The sequence below is a fragment of the Ranitomeya variabilis genome, chromosome 2 (genome assembly GCF_051348905.1).
Source record: "Ranitomeya variabilis isolate aRanVar5 chromosome 2, aRanVar5.hap1, whole genome shotgun sequence".
In the NCBI taxonomy this organism is placed as follows: Eukaryota; Metazoa; Chordata; class Amphibia; order Anura; family Dendrobatidae; genus Ranitomeya; species Ranitomeya variabilis.
In genome coordinates, this window is record NC_135233.1 from 439,986,108 (window position 1) to 440,003,789 (window position 17,682).

General features: G+C 40.2%; 1 long non-coding RNA gene across 1 annotated transcript in view; it reads left to right on the plus strand.

The window, feature by feature from the left end:
* Positions 1-16,845, plus strand: part of LOC143809556 (uncharacterized) — a 159,062-nt gene extending 142,217 nt beyond the window's left edge. The window contains exon 5 of the long non-coding RNA XR_013222335.1: positions 16,439-16,845. This is a non-coding gene — a long non-coding RNA (uncharacterized LOC143809556). The remainder of the gene's footprint in view (positions 1-16,438) is intronic.
* Positions 16,846-17,682: the final 837 nt, after the last annotated feature.

Here is a 17,682-nt window from a genome sequence, read left to right on the forward strand (position 1 = left end):
CAGAATAGTGAGTGCAGCTCTGGGGTATAATACAGGATGTAACTCAGGATCAGTAATGTAATGTATGTACACAGTGACTGCACCAGCAGAATAGTGAGTGCAGCTCTGGGGTATAATACAAGATGTAACTCACGATCAGTAATGTATTGTATGTACACAGTGATTGCACCAGCATAATAGTGAGTGCAGCTGTGAAGTATAATACAGGATGTAACTCAGGATCAGTAATGTAATGTATGTACACAGTGACTGCACCAGCAGAATAGTGAGTGCAGCTCTGAAGTATAATACAGGATGTAACTCAGGATCAGTAATGTAATGTATTACACAGTGACTGCACCAGCAGAATAGTGAGTGCAGCTCTTGAGTATAATACAGGATGTAACTCAGGATCAGTACAGGATCAGTAATGTAATGTATGTACACAGTGACTGCACCAGCAGAATAGTGAGTGCAGCTCTGAAGTATAATACAGGATGTAACTCAGGATCAGTACAGGATCAGTAATGTAATGTTTGTACACAGCGATTGCACCAGCAGAATAGTGAGTGCAGCTCTGAAGTATAATACAGGATGTAACTCAGGATCAGTAATGTAATGTATGTACACAGTGACTGCACCAGCAGAATAGTGAGTGCAGCTCTGGAGTATAATATAGGATGTAACTCAGGATCAGTACAGGATCAGTAATGTAATGTATGTACACAGTGATTGCACCAGCATAATAGTGAGTGCAGCTCTGAAGTATAATACAGGATGTAACTCAGGATGAGTAATGTAATGTATGTACACAGTGACTGCACCAGCAGAATTGTGAGTGCAGCTCTGGGGTATAATACAGGATGTAACTCATGATCAGTAATGTAATGTATGTACACAGTGACTGCACCAGCAGAATAGTGAGTGCAGCTCTGGAGTATAATATAGGATGTAACTCAGGATCAGTACAGGATCAGTAATGTAATGTATGTACACAGTGATTGCACCAGCATAATAGTGAGTGCAGCTCTGAAGTATAATACAGGATGTAACTCAGGATGAGTAATGTAATGTATGTACACAGTGACTGCACCAGCAGAATTGTGAGTGCAGCTCTGGGGTATAATACAGGATGTAACTCATGATCAGTAATGTAATGTATGTACACAGTGACTGCACCAGCAGAATAGTGAGTGCAGCTCTGGAGTATAATATAGGATGTAACTCAGGATCAGTACAGGATCAGTAATGTAATGTATGTACACAGTGATTGCACCAGCATAATAGTGAGTGCAGCTCTGAAGTATAATACAGGATGTAACTCAGGATCAGTAATGTAATGTATGTACACAGTGACTGCACCAGCTGAATAGTGAGTGCAGCTCTTGAGTATAATACAGGATGTAACTCAGGATCAGTAATGTAATGTATGTACACAGTGACTGCACCAGCTGAATAGTGAGTGCAGCTCTTGAGTATAATACAGGATGTAACTCAGGATCAGTAATGTAATGCATGTACACAGTGACTGCACCAGCAGAATAGTGAGTGCAGATCTGGGGTATAATACAGGTTGTAACTTAGGATCAGTAATGTAATGTATGTACATAGTGACTGCACCAGCAGAATAGTAAGTGCAGCTCTGGGGTATAATACAGGATGTAACTGAGGATCAGTAATGAAATGTATGTACACAGTGACTGCACCAGCAGAATAGTAAGTGCAGCTCTGGAGTATAATACAGGATGTAACTCAGGATCAGTAATGTAATGTATGTACACAGTGACTGCACCAGCAAAATAGTGAGTGCAGCTCTGAAGTATAATACAGGATGTTACTCAGGATCAGTAATGTAATGTATGTACACAGTGACTGCACCAGCAGAATAGTGAGTGCAGCTCTGGAGTATAATATAGGATGTAACCCAGGATCAGTAATGTAATGTATGTACACAGTGACTGCACCAGTAGAATAGTGAGTGCAGCTCTGGGGCATAATACAGGATGTAACTCACGATCAGTAATGTAATGTATGTACACAGTGACTGCACCAGCAGAATAGTGAGTGCAGCTCTGGGATATAAAATAAGATCTTACTCAGTCATAATCAGTACAGGCTAGCAGAATATTTTATGTAAATTAATTCTTTACATCCCTTGGCACTGTTAATCTATTTATACTGCAAATTATAGGTCACCCAGCTGTCCTAGTCTCCTGAACTATGATTCTACCTAACCATGTAAGATGTATGGGATGTAGTAGTGTAAGATTAGATAAATGTATCATCAAAGAGTTTAGTAACGCTGGGTAGCAACCCCTTTAAACAGGGGCAAAACTGCAGTAAGTGCGATGGTTGCAATTGCACCCGGGCTCTGGAGCTTAGGGGCCCCAATACTCCTTTTGGCCTATATGAAAAGATGAATGCTATTAAAGACTTGCAATCATTGGGGGCCCCATTAGAGGGTTTGTTTTGGGGCCAATGCTGTTCAAGTTACGCCACTGCCTTTAGAGGCCATATTGGTGCTCCCTAGCTTTCTCTGAACCTCTATTGTATCTGATAGCGTGTTGGCACAGTAAAAGTTAGTTCTATAGAATGACTCTGTTTGTGACCCCTGCCCCCAGTTATCCTTTACTCTCACTTTACAAAAGCTTTGGCTTGAACTGCGGTCGCTCTGATTAAAACGATGGTTCCAGTGACTGCAGTGACTATTTCGCCTAATTATTTGCATCCCGAGAATTCCCACAATTTCTGCCTCTTTGATGCCAATTTTCCTTTATTAAATGTTGTACGGATCTCTTCGCCGGGAGACGGAATTCTTCGGCTGTAACGAGTCTTTGCCTTTCCCAAATTAATTACTTTTTTTTTTGTTTAGATGCCATGTCTCTGAATGGTTTTTATTACTGTCCCAATTTTTTTTTTTTTTTTTATTGAAGCGATTTATTGGTGACTGTAATTATTAAAAACAATGTGTATATATATCGGCCGCCCATGGTGTCATCTTCTGCACTAGACTTTTCGACTGCTACTTACTTTCCCACTTGTGGCATATTGGACAGAATGTATTTGTATCATTTTGTTCCTTCCTTTATTCCATGCGGACTGTTATTTGGATGCATGTTTTGATGCAGCAGATAGGCAGAGATGTGTACCCCTAGCAGATATTGCCCCTATAAGTGCAAGGGCAAACCAGCTTATTAACCTCTTCCTCACCCCAACGCTGGCAGCATAAGTTTCCTGAGCCTCGGGCGCTGAACCTGAAGCTCCGAGAGGATGAGGAGTCTGATGTCACCTCTGAATGCCCGAAGATATTCCTGGAACCCATAGATATTCATTTCTCGCCCCTGACCCAGATCAATGGTCTCCAACCTGCAGCTCCTCGTGTTGTTGCAAAACTACAAGTCCCAGACGGCTCCGGACATGTAGGGAATCGTAGTTTTGCAACTGATGGCGAGCCAAAAGCTAGAAACAACTGATAGACAAGGAATAAAAATGAAGGTCAGGAAAATGACTGCGACAAATCTGCAAGGAAATCCGCAGCAGAAAATTGCTCCTGATTCTTTAAGTGGATTCTAAAAATGCAACAAAAAAAAATCAATAGGTTTCAAATCTGCTATTAGTAATTTTATTACTAAACTATGCCGACAAAATCTGCAACAATACATTATATCGCAAAATGAATGTGGATTTTATTCTCCCTGATTGAGGTCAATAAAGAAAATGTGTAAATATACAGAATAAATTGACATCTAGCCGATTTAAGAATGAGCTTCGCAGAACATTTTCTAAAATCCCATTTGCTTGCATCTCATCTACTTTATTCCTCTGCAAAAAGTTTCTTGCTCCTCTTTTCGGAATCCTCGGCAATAAAATCTGCGTGGTTTCTGCTGCAGATTTCCATATGGATTTGTTAAGATTTTCTGCTGATTTTTTTTTTGCAAGAAAATGTATTCTGTGTGCATTTACTCATACTGGTTGGGTTGTACCTAGGAAGGATTCTTCTCTCTTATGGCACAATGATCCTGGCGAACAAAGAGACAGGAAACCAGATGGAAGATCGGCAGTACCTCACTGACTATAAGAGATGGTAATGGGCAAGTTGGGCGACCAAAAAGGTTTGAGTCATGCCATAGGGGTATTGATGTCAGGAAATGGCACCAAGAGGGAACACAAGGGCCGTTAGATTGACAGGCAGGGAACATCATGGTCCCCAAAGGGTCTATGTATTTGACTACGTTAGCTCAGTGTTGCCCCAGCCCCAGAGGCATCTTTTTTTTTTTTACAGTCCGTTGACTTTGTATTTTCCCCAGACAACAACCCAAAACATAATCTTCGCAGTTTGGAAGTTTAGTCTATCTCGATATACTCAGATACTTCCCATACCCCTATTCTTGCACCTTTAAGGTCATTTTCCCTCCATTCATACAACATCTTGATGGAGCTCGGCTGTGAGGTTTCAGCAGCCTCTTTGCTGCACTAATTCCAGATGTGAGAATTAATTCGCTAGTTAAACGTGTGAAGAGATTAACAAGTTTCCCCACAACTGGCCCCATGGGGCTTCCTGGATACGACTCAGGTAAATACGGAAATCAAGAGCAATTTTTTTCAGATCTGTACCACAGTGTCATTTATTCAAACGACTACAGCCAGAGTCACATTGTTGCAACAGGAATGCATTTCAGGTTGCAATACTTGGATGCCCCATATTTACCCCCTTGGAGTTTACATAGGGAAGGTCAGCACACCATCAATTACAAAGAAATACAAAAATGAACACTAAAAGTTTGACTACGAGCAGTCACCACTAGGGGGAGCCCACTGTATACAGATTAATTCAGCTTCCACTGAACTCAATTTAATATATGTGTAAGCTTATGCTCCCCCTAGGGGTGACTTTAGGAGTCCAAACATGTATCATTCACCCTTATGGCAGTGTGAAGATTGGCAGAGGATTGTGAGATCCATCTCCTATAAAATATAGTATCTTGAGATAAAGTAGAGAAGGTGACGTATACCTGATCGTGCTGCTGAGTAGAAGAATTGGTACCACGTTTGTAGTTGTGCTCCAAGTAGTTTATTAAATGTTTTGAGTCTGCATTGGCCTCTTTCTCAAAATAAATTACACACCTGTGTTGTACAAAATCTGAAATACTGCTGCAATTTAGCCATATATGTTTATAGGGGATATTACAGAGCCATTTTCTGTAATGTCCACTGCTATAATGGAAACAGCTGTTAATATCCACATCTTTTTTTTTTTTTAAGTCTTTATTGGGATGTCACCATTATATATAAAAATGGTAAGGTCCAGAAATTTAATTTGTTGTTGACTGATGATGGGGGTGAATTTCATGCCCTAACTGTTATTGTTAAGTTTCTTTTTGAATAGATTAAATCCAGTGGACCTTGTCAAATAAAGAAAAGGTCATCTATAGAGTGACAATACAGTATTATGCTTTGGGTGTATTTTGGTGCAAGTATGGGCCTCCTAGAATGCCACCATTAATAAATTGGCATAATTGGGGGCCATTCTTGTGCCCATAGCTGTACCTCTCTTTTGATGGTAAACTGTGTTTTCAAAAGTAATTGTTAGTGAATGTAAATTCTAACAATTACTAGATGAAAGAGCGATGGGTGACAAGTGTCATTTATTCTCTCATTATTGTAAAGGCATTTCTTTATGTACTGTAGTCCTATATTGTGTTGTATGTTAGAGACACCACATCCATTGTCAAGAAGGTGAAATCATCCTAACATTCTATGCTCTTGAGCTCCATTATCAGGTAGAAGAGGTTTCTGAGGCAGTTAGGCAGCACTATTACTTTGTTCTGTAAAATCATTATCAATGTACATGGATAAATTACTGATAACGGAGTTTATACCACAGATTATTGGTCCACCTGGTGGATTAACAATGGACTTGTGTATTTGGGGTAAGTTATAAAAGAACGGTGTGTTGGAATGATCAATAATAATACTTTTTATTCTGTTTTATTAAGTGAGTAGGCATTATTATGGAAGAATAAGCTTGTTGAACTTTGTAAACTGGATCAGTGTCTACTGTAATGTAGTCTTCAGGGTCTGAAAGGATGTTTACTACTAGAATGGATTCAAAACACGTAATAAAACTACTTGAAGAAGAACTACATGTGTAGTACCACTTCTTCTGTTCAGCAACATGGTCAGGTATACGTCAACTTCTCTACTTTACTTTGTCTAAGCTTGTATGCAGAAGGAGAACTTTTCACTGTAGACGTGACCACAGCAACTCCATTTTCTATGGGAATTAATTGGACTTGTGACATACACAGCCAAATCACTCTCACCCCCGATCTACTATCACCAAACATTATTACCCTATGTGCATTGTCTCTTTTTTCCATAAAAAAAAGTGTGCTAGACCTAAAAAAATAAAAAAACAGGTGGACATTCCCTTTAAATCCAATATGGAAGTCCCTGAAAGTTAAGCTACATATGAATAAATATCAATTACGTAATATAAAATTTTAGGGCTACAAAGCAGTCATTATTCCCCACCGTGGCCCTGTAGACCCCTCAGGGGTTTTATGTTGGGACAACTGGGTGGTTTGGGTAAATGGCTGAAGCTGAATTTTAGATTTCTGGTTATTCTTCTCCACGTTAATCCATTGTCCATGGAGAACTGATAATCCCCAAATCCTTGCACACCTGAGTCAGTCCTCCACATGGCAGTGATGTGACCATCATATATGAATTACCTGTGATCTGACCCACAAGTCACATTATTATACCCGCTTGGGTCTAAATGAACATTTTCTGGCCCGGGCTGTGAGCCTGGAATGAAATACACCGCAGATATGTGCTGAAGACAGATTAATAACAGCTCTGAATACGAGGTTTGGACGGCTTCCTGCTGGCCTGCCTGCAATGTGCGCCTGGACTTGTATTTATTATCATTGTTAATAGTCAAAACCAGTTATCCATGTGGGTGTATTTAAAGGAACAATCCCATTAGCGTTCGTGCAATACACAGAATTGTGGGGGTCTCGGAACAGAACTGGACATCATTGCTTGTGGTGGTGATAAATGTGAGGACTGAACAAGAATTTACAATGAGATCATTTTATCTAGGATATACTGAGATAACGGATTTACAAGAAGACAAATCCACCAATCTCTCATATCTCTATCTATTATATCTATTATCTATCATCTATTATCTACCTATCATCTACCTATCATCCATCTATCATCTATTATCTATCTATCGTCTATTATCTATCATCTATCTATTATCTATCATCTATCTGTTATCTATCATCTATTATCTATCTATCATCAATCTATCTATCATTTATGTATTATCTATCTATCTATCATCTATTATTTATCTATCATCTATTATCTATCATCTATCTACCATCTATTATCTATCATCTATCTGTTATCTATCATCTATTATTTATCTATCATCTATTATCTATCATCTATCTATTATCTATCATCTATCTATTATCTATCATCTATCTATCATCTATCTGTTATCTATCATCTATCTATTATCTATCATCTATCTATTATTTATCATCTATCTATCATCTATCTATTATCTATCTATCTATCTATCTATCTATCTATCTATCTATCATCTATCTGTTATCTATCATCTATTATCTATTATTTATCTATCATCTATCTATTATCTATCATCTATTATCTATCATCTATCTATTATCTATCTATAATCTATCATCTATGTATTATCTATCTATCTATCTATTATCTATCATCTATCTATTATCTATCTAGTATCTATCATCTGTCTATTATCTATCTATCATCTATTATCTATCATCTATATACAGGTCCTTCTCGCAAAATTAGAATATCATCAAAAAGTTAATTTATTTCAGTTCGTCAATACAAAAAGTGAAACTCATATATTATATAGAGTCATTACAGACAGAGTGATCTATTTCATGTGTTTATTTCTGTTAATGTTGATGATTCTGATATGAAGGGATCATTGCATATTTTATGAGGAACTTTATTGGCTCTATAAAACTTCTATGGTTATTTATATGGTTTTGAGTGTATCAGATGCAACTTTTCTTTTAGTTGTGGGTCGTTTCAGGTGACGACTTGGCGTTTGAACATGAAGACCTTCATTGCTAAAAAAGGGTTTTCAATCCAACAAAGCAAATTAAAAGCAAACAAAATGGTTATTGTGACTTCATTAAGATAGTAGCATGGGCATAGAAAAACATCTGACGCGTTTCGATTCTGGCTGACTCTTAATAGTAGATGGCAGCACCCGAAAAGCAAACAATTGACCAGATTGGAACCAGATTGAACAACATACTGTATATACACTCACTGGCCACTTTATTAGGCACACCTGTCCAACTTCTTGTTAACACTTAATTTCTAATCAGCCAATCACATGGCGGCAACTCAGTGCATTTAGGCATGTAGACATGGTCAAGACAATCTCCTGCAGTTCAAACCGAGCATCAGTATGGGGAAGAAAGGTGATTTGAGTGCCTTTGAACGTGGCATGGTTGTTGGTGCCAGAAGGGCTGGTCTGAGTATTTCAGAAACTGCTGATCTACTGGGATTTTCACGCACAACCATCTCTAGGGTTTACAGAGAATGGTCCGAAAAAGAAAAAAAATCCAGTGAGCGGCAGTTCTGTGGGCGGAAATGCCTTGTTGATGCCAGAGGTCAGAGGAGAATGGGCAGACTGGTTCGAGCTGATAGAAAGGCAACAGTGACTCAAATCGCCACCCGTTACAACCAAGGTAGGCCTAAGAGCATCTCTGAACGCACAGTGCGTCGAACTTTGAGGCAGATGGGCTACAGCAGCAGAAGACCACACCGGGTACCACTCCTTTCAGCTAAGAACAGGAAACTGAGGCTACAATTTGTACAAGCTCATCGAAATTGGACAGTAGAAGATTGGAAAAACGTTGCTTGGTCTGATGAGTCTCGATTTCTGCTGCGACATTCGGATGGTAGGGTCAGAATTTGGCGTAAACAACATGAAAGCATGGATCCATCCTGCCTTGTATGGAGCATCTTTGGGATGTGCAGCCGACAAATCTGCGGCAACTGTGTGATGCCATCATGTCAATATGGACCAAAATCTCTGAGGAATGCTTCCAGCACCTTGTTGAATCTATGCCACGAAGAATTGAGGCAGTTCTGAAGGCAAAAGGGGGTCCAACCCGTTACTAGCATGGTGTACCTAATAAAGTGGCCGGTGAGTGTATATTCGATAGGGTGAGCTGTATCCACACACTTTCTTTCATTATAGAGACCTTTAGTGTTTAGTATGCACCTTCCTATACAAGCTTAAACCTCCGCGCCTGCTGCCACCAAATCTTGCTACCTTCTCAGGAACCTGGTGGCAGCTGGAGAGAGTTTCCCCTTTCTGCCACTTCTAGGTAGCGTAGTCAGTGTCCTATAACTTTGAACTTACAATTTCTCCTTCCAGCTGTATCTCTAGGAACATTCATTGCTTTTCTATCTTATTGTATCTCTTACCTTGTTTTTTCGAAGCAATTATCTCTTCTCCTTACTTTTTATACTGCTCTCTTGACTTAACCACATTTCTCAGAGTCTGTTTACATTGGCTACTTGTTTGCTGACCGGTAGTCGATTCATACCCTGCTTACACAGTCAGCTTCAGATAGGCAACGATCCATCTTTTATAGATCAGTCAGTGCACATAGGTGCCATGAGGCACCTTCATGATATTACACGATGGATAGTTATCTGCTGGAATCTCTCATTGAAGATGCCATTAATCCTGACCAAATATCAAACTACAATTGCTGAAATGGAGCCCCAAACTTGCAAAGACCCTCTACCATTACATGCTTCACTCTTCCTGTAGACCCCCTCTTTCTCGTTTTCTTTCCATTGCCTTCTGATACAGTTACATATTTTTTTAACTTTGACTCCTCGGTCCAGAGCATCTGCTGCCATTTTTCTGCATTCACGTTTAGTTTTAGTACATTTGTTTCAGAAACATTATAATAGTTCATCTTATTAAACCTGGTCAGTACCTTATCCAATAAAGACGGTTAAATATTCATCACAGCCTCGGTATAATACTTCAGTTTCATACATTTGCAAAATCCAAAGTTTCATGTTCTGGACTCTGCCTTACTATTCCATGTGTTACATTGTGCTTCGTTTGGTTTACTGTGCACCATCAGCAATTTATTGTTGCCAGATATTATAATGCTTTATAGTTCAATATCTTCAGCAGTGCTGATACATGTTAATTCCATGTCAAAATATGTGTGATGCAGTAAAGCTGCGGCATCGATATTAAAGATGTTGATAGGAGATACACCCAGGGTCAAGAAATGCTTAGTTCAAGTGTTAGAGTGGTTGTTTCATCTGAAATATCGTTTGTAGTGGTCTTGCTTTGTCCTCTGATTTAATGTGTAATAAGTGGCTGGCGATATGGCTGATAGAAAGGGTAGATTGGGATCAGTACCATAAGCATGGACTCTAGTTGCATTCCTGGGAGCATATAAGTCAGTAGAAGTCATGCAGACAATGAGAGGAGAGTAGAACCTGTGCAGCCTAGTAAAGCGCTAAAGCTAACTAGTAAGTGAGGGTGAGCAACACTGGCTAAAAAGGTATGCTAAGCCAGGTCTTAGTGAAAGCCACAGAGGAGAATATAAGAAGTTCCAGCTTGAGCTGCAGTAGGTATAATGTGTCCCAGATAAAGGAGACTGTGACACTGTAAGTATTAGGGGTAGCCTGCAAGAGTATGCAAAGTACCAGAGAAGCTACTAACATAGTAACATAGTTAGCAAGGACCAAAAATACATTTGACCATCCAGTTCAGCCTATATTCCATCAAAATAAATCCCCAGATCTTCGTCCTTCTAAAGAACCTAATAACTGTAAGGTACAATATTGTTGCGCTCCTGGAAGACATCCAGGCCTCTCTTGAACCCCTCGACTAAGTTCCCCATCATCACCTCCTCAGGCAAGGAATTCTAGATTCTCACTGCCCTAACAGTAAAGAATCCTCTTCAATGTTGGTGGAAAAAACGTCTCTCCTCCAGACGCAGAGAATGCCTCCTTGTGACCGTCACCTTCCTTGGTATAAACAGATCCTCGGGGAGATATTTGTATTGTCCTCTCATATACTTATACTGTACATGGTTATTAGATCGCCCCCCAGTCGCCTTTTTTTCTAGACTAAATAATCCTAATTTTGCTAATCTTTCTGGATATTGTAGTTCCCCCATCCACTTTATTAATTTTGTTGCCCTCCTTTGTACTTACTCTAGTTCCATTATATCCTTCCTGAGCACCGGTGCCCAAAACTGTACACAGTACTCCATGTGCGGTCTAACCAGGGATTTGTACAGAGGCAGTATAATGCTCTCATCATATCCCGACCTCTTTTAATGCACCCCATGATCCTGTTTGCCTGCAGGAGATTCTGCTTATACTAGATATAACTATGATGGGGGCCTTGACCAGTACTGATTGTTTGAGCTGTACTGCCGAGTAAAGAGGATATATGCTGCCAAAGCAATCACACTGCTAAGCGTAGTGATACAAAGACTTTTGGAAAGTAAGAAAGATGCTGTTGTGAAGCATTGCATGCTCCTGTCAAGTGCCACAAGTGTCTGCTCACTGCTTGTGTCCATTTTCCACCTCAGTTGTACTCCTGTGAGATAAATGAAAAAAAGCAAGCTCATCGCCTCATGTAAAACTGTGTAACCACCAAGCTTATTACTACCCTGTGAGCAAAAAACTGCTACGCTGCTGCCTTGAAAGGGTTTTCACCCTCAATTATTACCTTGTGATCATGTTACCCTACATTAACTATCCATTCCGAGATACCAAAGATGGAACAGTCCCTGACCACATGTCTGGAAATACACTTTATAGGATATGGAATTTAAAATAAAATGGTAGAATGTGGGGTAAAAATGGATCTTCCAGTCCCATAAATCTTTATGTAGCAGTAGCAGGCATGAAGCCCAGAAGACCGTATGGAGCATTCAGCCTTCAATCCCCCACCAATATCCTATGCCTCAATGTTTCATTGTATTTAGGAAAAAAACACAGACCATATAAGTTATATGATGTGTTCTAGAGACCGTGGAGCAGCAACAGGTTAACCTGACGATCTCAGCATGAACAGTCCTGGCAGGTCATTGTGACCACCCACAAGCGAGACACAAGAAAGAACTTTCCACCATAAAATCTGCCGTCTTTGAGGAGCGAGTCCAATGGGAAGAGCAGGAAATTAGTTTGGAAGTCATTAGGTGGAGCTTAGCTTGCAAAAAAAAAAAAAAGAATATACTGCAGCAGGCTCAGCTCATTTGGTGAGTCCAGTTATTGCCCAAAAGTTTGCCTGCGTCATGCTCGCCCACTGCTCGTAGACACCACAAACGCTCAACCTCCGTCATCTACTAATTTCCTATTAGATTCTTACAGGATTAACGGGACTCGCTTCCTACCTCTGCGCACTGTCAACTGCCCTTTAAATTTCCAAAACGTTTCTTTTTTATACCTACCCCCAATAATGGAACTACCAGGTTCTTTATTAACATGACTAACGTCTACCTGAGCAAAATCCATTGTGACAATTTTCCATTATGAGACCTTGAAAATGAAAAAGATGAAAAAAATTTATAGCCCAGTGGTCCAGTAATGAGAGTTGAGGGGAAGGAGGGGGTTTGAGTTTCTTCCTAATTTTCATGTCACAAAGCTTGGCGAAAAATTAGCACAAAGACTAAGTTCCCACCAGCAGCTCTCGTGTGTCCTTGGCCACCTGGTCTCAATCAAAAGCTCTTGGACCGCCTCTCATAAGTGTCCATTATTGACCTGAGCTCGTTCTGCATTTTTGATTGCACAAAAATAAAATTGAACGTTTTACCCTCAGGAAATGATCTGCTTTGCGAGACAGGCACTCAGCCCATAACAGGCAAGGTTTTTAAGGCGTCTAACTTATTGAACACTCTTTACAAGGGTCTAGCAGTAATCCCTTTAAAATTGGGGTTTCGTTAAGTATTCAGATCATTATTAGACTTCATTGTTTGTTAGGTTGGCGTAGACAGAGCAACAAGCTGTTGCAAGGAAAGGCCTGGAAGTAACCCCCCAAAGATATTGCAACTCAGATTAACCCCCTATGATCCAGCTGTAAAATAAAAGCATCGGATTTTCATTTTGAAAGGGATTGCTCAACAATGTATCAAAATAAATTGTACAACTGATGCCATTAGTATCTTATTTTTTTCTATTTAAAAAAAAGAAAAATTCAGTTTCCTTAAGAAAATATTTTTTCATTTAAAGGGGCGCTTTCCAGTCCATTTATCTACTCCGTACAGTGTTTATTGTTTGTGTCATAATGTTACAATAGTGCAGAGATTGGTGTTAGAGTTTAATAAATGCAAATGGCGCACAAAACGTTTTGCATTTTAAGAAAACTTGATGGGATTTGCATGTGTGACGGGACATGAAATTCCTCACAGTTGTCTTTGTGCTTGAGGAAGTTTTGATTCTTATATTTTCATGTTTTGGAAATCTTAAAGGGGTTGATCGACCTTAGTTACAAGTCTATAGCCACACAGCATGACTGCAGACTTGTGAATTCTCACATTGTGCACACTGGACACTGTGAGGATTGTTCGACCTTAGTTACAAGTCTGTAGTCACATAGCATGACAGCAGACTTGTGAATTCTCGCATTGTGCACACTGGACACTGTGAGGATTGTTCGACCTTAGTTACAAGTCTGCAGTCACACAGCCTAACTGCAGACTTGTAATTCCTCACATTGTGAACACTGGACACTGTGAGAATTGTTCAACCTTAGTTACAAGTCTGTAGTCACATAGCATGACTGCAGACTTGTGAATTCTCGCATTGTGCACACTGGACACTGTGAGGATTGTTCAACCTTAGTTACAAGCCTGTAGTCACACAGCATAAGTGCAGACTTGTGAATTCTCGCATTGTGCACACTGGACACTATGAGGATTGTTCGACCTTAGTTACAAGTCTGTAGTCACACACCATAACTGCAGACTTGTGAATCCTCACATTGGGCACACTGGACACTGTGAGAATTGTTCAACCTTAGTTACAAGTCTGTAGTCGCATAGTATGACTGCAGACTTGTGAATCCTCGCATTGTGCACACTGGATACTGTGAGGATTGTTCGACCTTAGTTACAAGTCTGTAGTCACACAGCATGACTGCAGACTTGTGAATCCTCGCATTGTGCACACTGGACACTATGAGGATTGTTCGACCTTAGTTACAAGTCTGTAGTCACACACCATAACTGCAGACTTGTGAATCCTCACATTGGGCACACTGGACACTGTGAGAATTGTTCAACCTTAGTTACAAGTCTGTAGTCGCATAGTATGACTGCAGACTTGTGAATCCTCGCATTGTGCACACTGGATACTGTGAGGATTGTTCGACCTTAGTTACAAGTCTGTAGTCACACAGCATGACTGCAGACTTGTGAATCCTCGCATTGTGCACATTGGACACTGTGAGGATTGTTCGACCTTAGTTACAAGTCTGTAGTCACACAGCATGACTGTAGACTTGTCAATCCTCACATTGTGCACGCTGGACACTGTGAGGATTGTTCGACCTTAGTTACAAGTCTGCAGTCACACAGCATAACTGCAGACTTGGGAATTCTCGCATTCTGCACACTGGACACTGTGAGGATTGTTCGACCTTAGTTACAAGTCTGCAGTCACACAGCCTAACTGCAGACTTGTGAATCCTCACATTGTGCACACTGGACACTGTGAGAATTGTTCAACCTTAGTTACAAGTCTGTAGTCACACAGCATGACTGCAGGCTTGTGAATTCTCGCATTGTGCACACTGGACTCTGTGAGGATTGTTCGACCCTAGTTACAAGTCTGTAGTCACACAGCATGACTGCAGACTTGTGAATCCTCGCATTGTGCACACTGGACACTGTGAGGATTGTTCGACCTTAGTTACAAGTCTGTAGTCACACAGCATGACTGTAGACTTGTCAATCCTCGCATTGTGCACACTGGACACTGTGAGGATTGTTCAACCTTAGTTACAAGTCTGTAGTCACACACCATAACTGCAGACTTGTGAATCCTCACATTGGGCACACTGGACACTGTGAGAATTGTTCAACCTTAGTTACAAGTCTGTAGTCACATAGCATGATGGCAGACTTGTGAATTCTCGCATTGTGCACACTGGACACTGTGAGGATTGTTCAACCTTAGTTACAAGCCTGTAGTCACACAGCATAAGTGCAGACTTGTGAATTCTCGCATTGTGCACACTGGACACTGTGAGGATTGTTCGACCTTAGTTACAAGTCTGCAGTCACACAGCATAACTGCAGACTTGGGAATTCTCGCATTGTGCACACTGGACACTGTGAGTATTGTTTGACCTTAGTTACAAGTCTGTAGTCACACAGCATGACTGTAGACTTGTCAATCCTCACATTGTGCACACTGGACACTGTGAGGATTCTCCAGTGCTGGCACCAAGAGCAGGCGGTCATGTGACCACAAGAATGGGATATGCATATTTACAGCCACTTTCAGACTAGACTGGCCTCACACAACACACTTGCATTGAGTGAAGCCGTGTCCTTCTAGTTGGCACGTGAAATGCATGCAAATAAGATACTTACAGTCACGCTGACGCAGCTCCCAGCGCGGGCACCGGAGAATCCTCACAGCATGCACTGCACACAATGTGAGACTGCAGACTTGTATGCCAAAGCCAGAGTACCCATTTAAAGGAATATTACAGTTTAAAGGGATTTCCCTACTTTAAACTATTTTTACCCTGTAGGCTCAGTGATGTGTAAAATAACAATCTGAGCAGTACTTACCCTCCCCAGGTTCAGTGCTGCTTTTCCGTCAGTCCTCCAGTCTTTATTGATCAACTGCAGCAGTGACATCACCCTGTGAGCGCTGCATCAATCACAAGCTTGTGCCATCTACAACATCACATAAAGTGAATACGGACTTGTATTTTATTAAGGCTGGACAACTCCTTTAATACTCTTGCTTATAATCTTTCAAATTGTTCACATTAACATTTTATGAACGCTATGGATCCGACTTTGAAACTGTTCATACTATTCAACCTCTACTTTTGGTAGTGTGAATTCCATGTGAATTCTATTTCTCGCTAACGTTCCAAAAGAAAAAAAAAACATTACATAACCCTCAGTCAAAACTGCAACATGAGTGGGATTCCAGCTTCGTCCTACTGAATAAAAGCAGTTACCTAATTCCACCCCCAAACCGCCTCTGCCAATCTTATGATTTCCTAAGCCAACTCTAATCAGAGGCCTGTCGTCCTACACAAGTTTCATGTGAGTCTAATTTCGCTATCTGCCATCAAGAAATTCTCTGTTCCTCTTGTGTTGATGAAATTATATTTCTTTGAAATCCCTTTTAGTTCATCTTCTGTGACGGAGAAGGAATAAAGGCATCAGGACAATGAAGGCAACAGAGAAGGAAGAGGATTCTGCAACACTTCCAAGGATGTGGATCAGAAGAAAACATCATGAGATGCTATACAGCTCTGACAAAAATTAAGAGACCACTGCAAAATGTTCAGTTTGTCTGATTTTTCTCTTTATAGGTATATTTTTGAGTAAAATGTAAATTGTTCTTTTATTCTATAAACTACTGACAACATGTCTCCAAAGTTCAATACATTTTGTATTTATTTTCTGAAAATGAGAAATGGTCAAAATAACAAAAATATGCATTGCTTGCAGACCTCAAATAATGCAAAAAAAAAAAACAACAAGTTCATAATCATTTAGAAACAACAATACTAATGTTTTATCTCAGGAAGAGTTCAGATATCAATATTTTGTGGAATAACCATGATTGTTAATCCCAGCTTTCCATGATTGTTAATCCCAGCTTTCATGCGTCTTCTTGGCATGCTTTCCACCAGTCTTTCACACTGCTTCTGGGTGACCTTATGCCACTCCTGGTACAATAATGTCAGTAGTTCTTCTTTGTTTGATGGCTTGTGACTATCCATCATCCTCTTGATTACATTCCAGAGGTTTTCAATGGGGTTCAGGTCGGGAGCTTGGGCTGGCCATGACAGGGATTTGATGTGGTGGTCCTTCATCCACACCTTGACCTAGCTGTGTGGCATGGCGCATTGTCCTGCTGGAAAAACGAGTCCTCAGAGTTGGGGAACATTGCCTGAGCAGAAGGAATCAACTGTTTTTCCATTCATCTAATGGTAAGACGGAAACCTGAGGAGGTGGACAAGCCACAGTGTCTTGCACCCACTGTGAAATTTGGTGGCGGATCGGTGATGATTTGGGGATGCTTCAACAAGGCTGGAATTGGACAGGTTAATCTTTGTGAAGGACGTATGAATCAAGCTGCATACAAGGTTATCCTGGAAAAAAACAGTTGATTCCTTCTGCTCAGGTAATGTTCCCCAACTCTGAGGACTGTTACACAAGACAATAAATTGGCAAACAGATCTGAATCAGCATATTATAGTTAAAACATATTATAGAGTTAAGAAATTCACAATCTGATAACAAAAAAGTTGTAATGGTTAAAAAAAACAAATATGAAACAATAATTAGAAAATAAACCTGTATACGATGTTACTATACAATAAGTAATCTTTATTACATATGTAATAATATGTATATAATAACA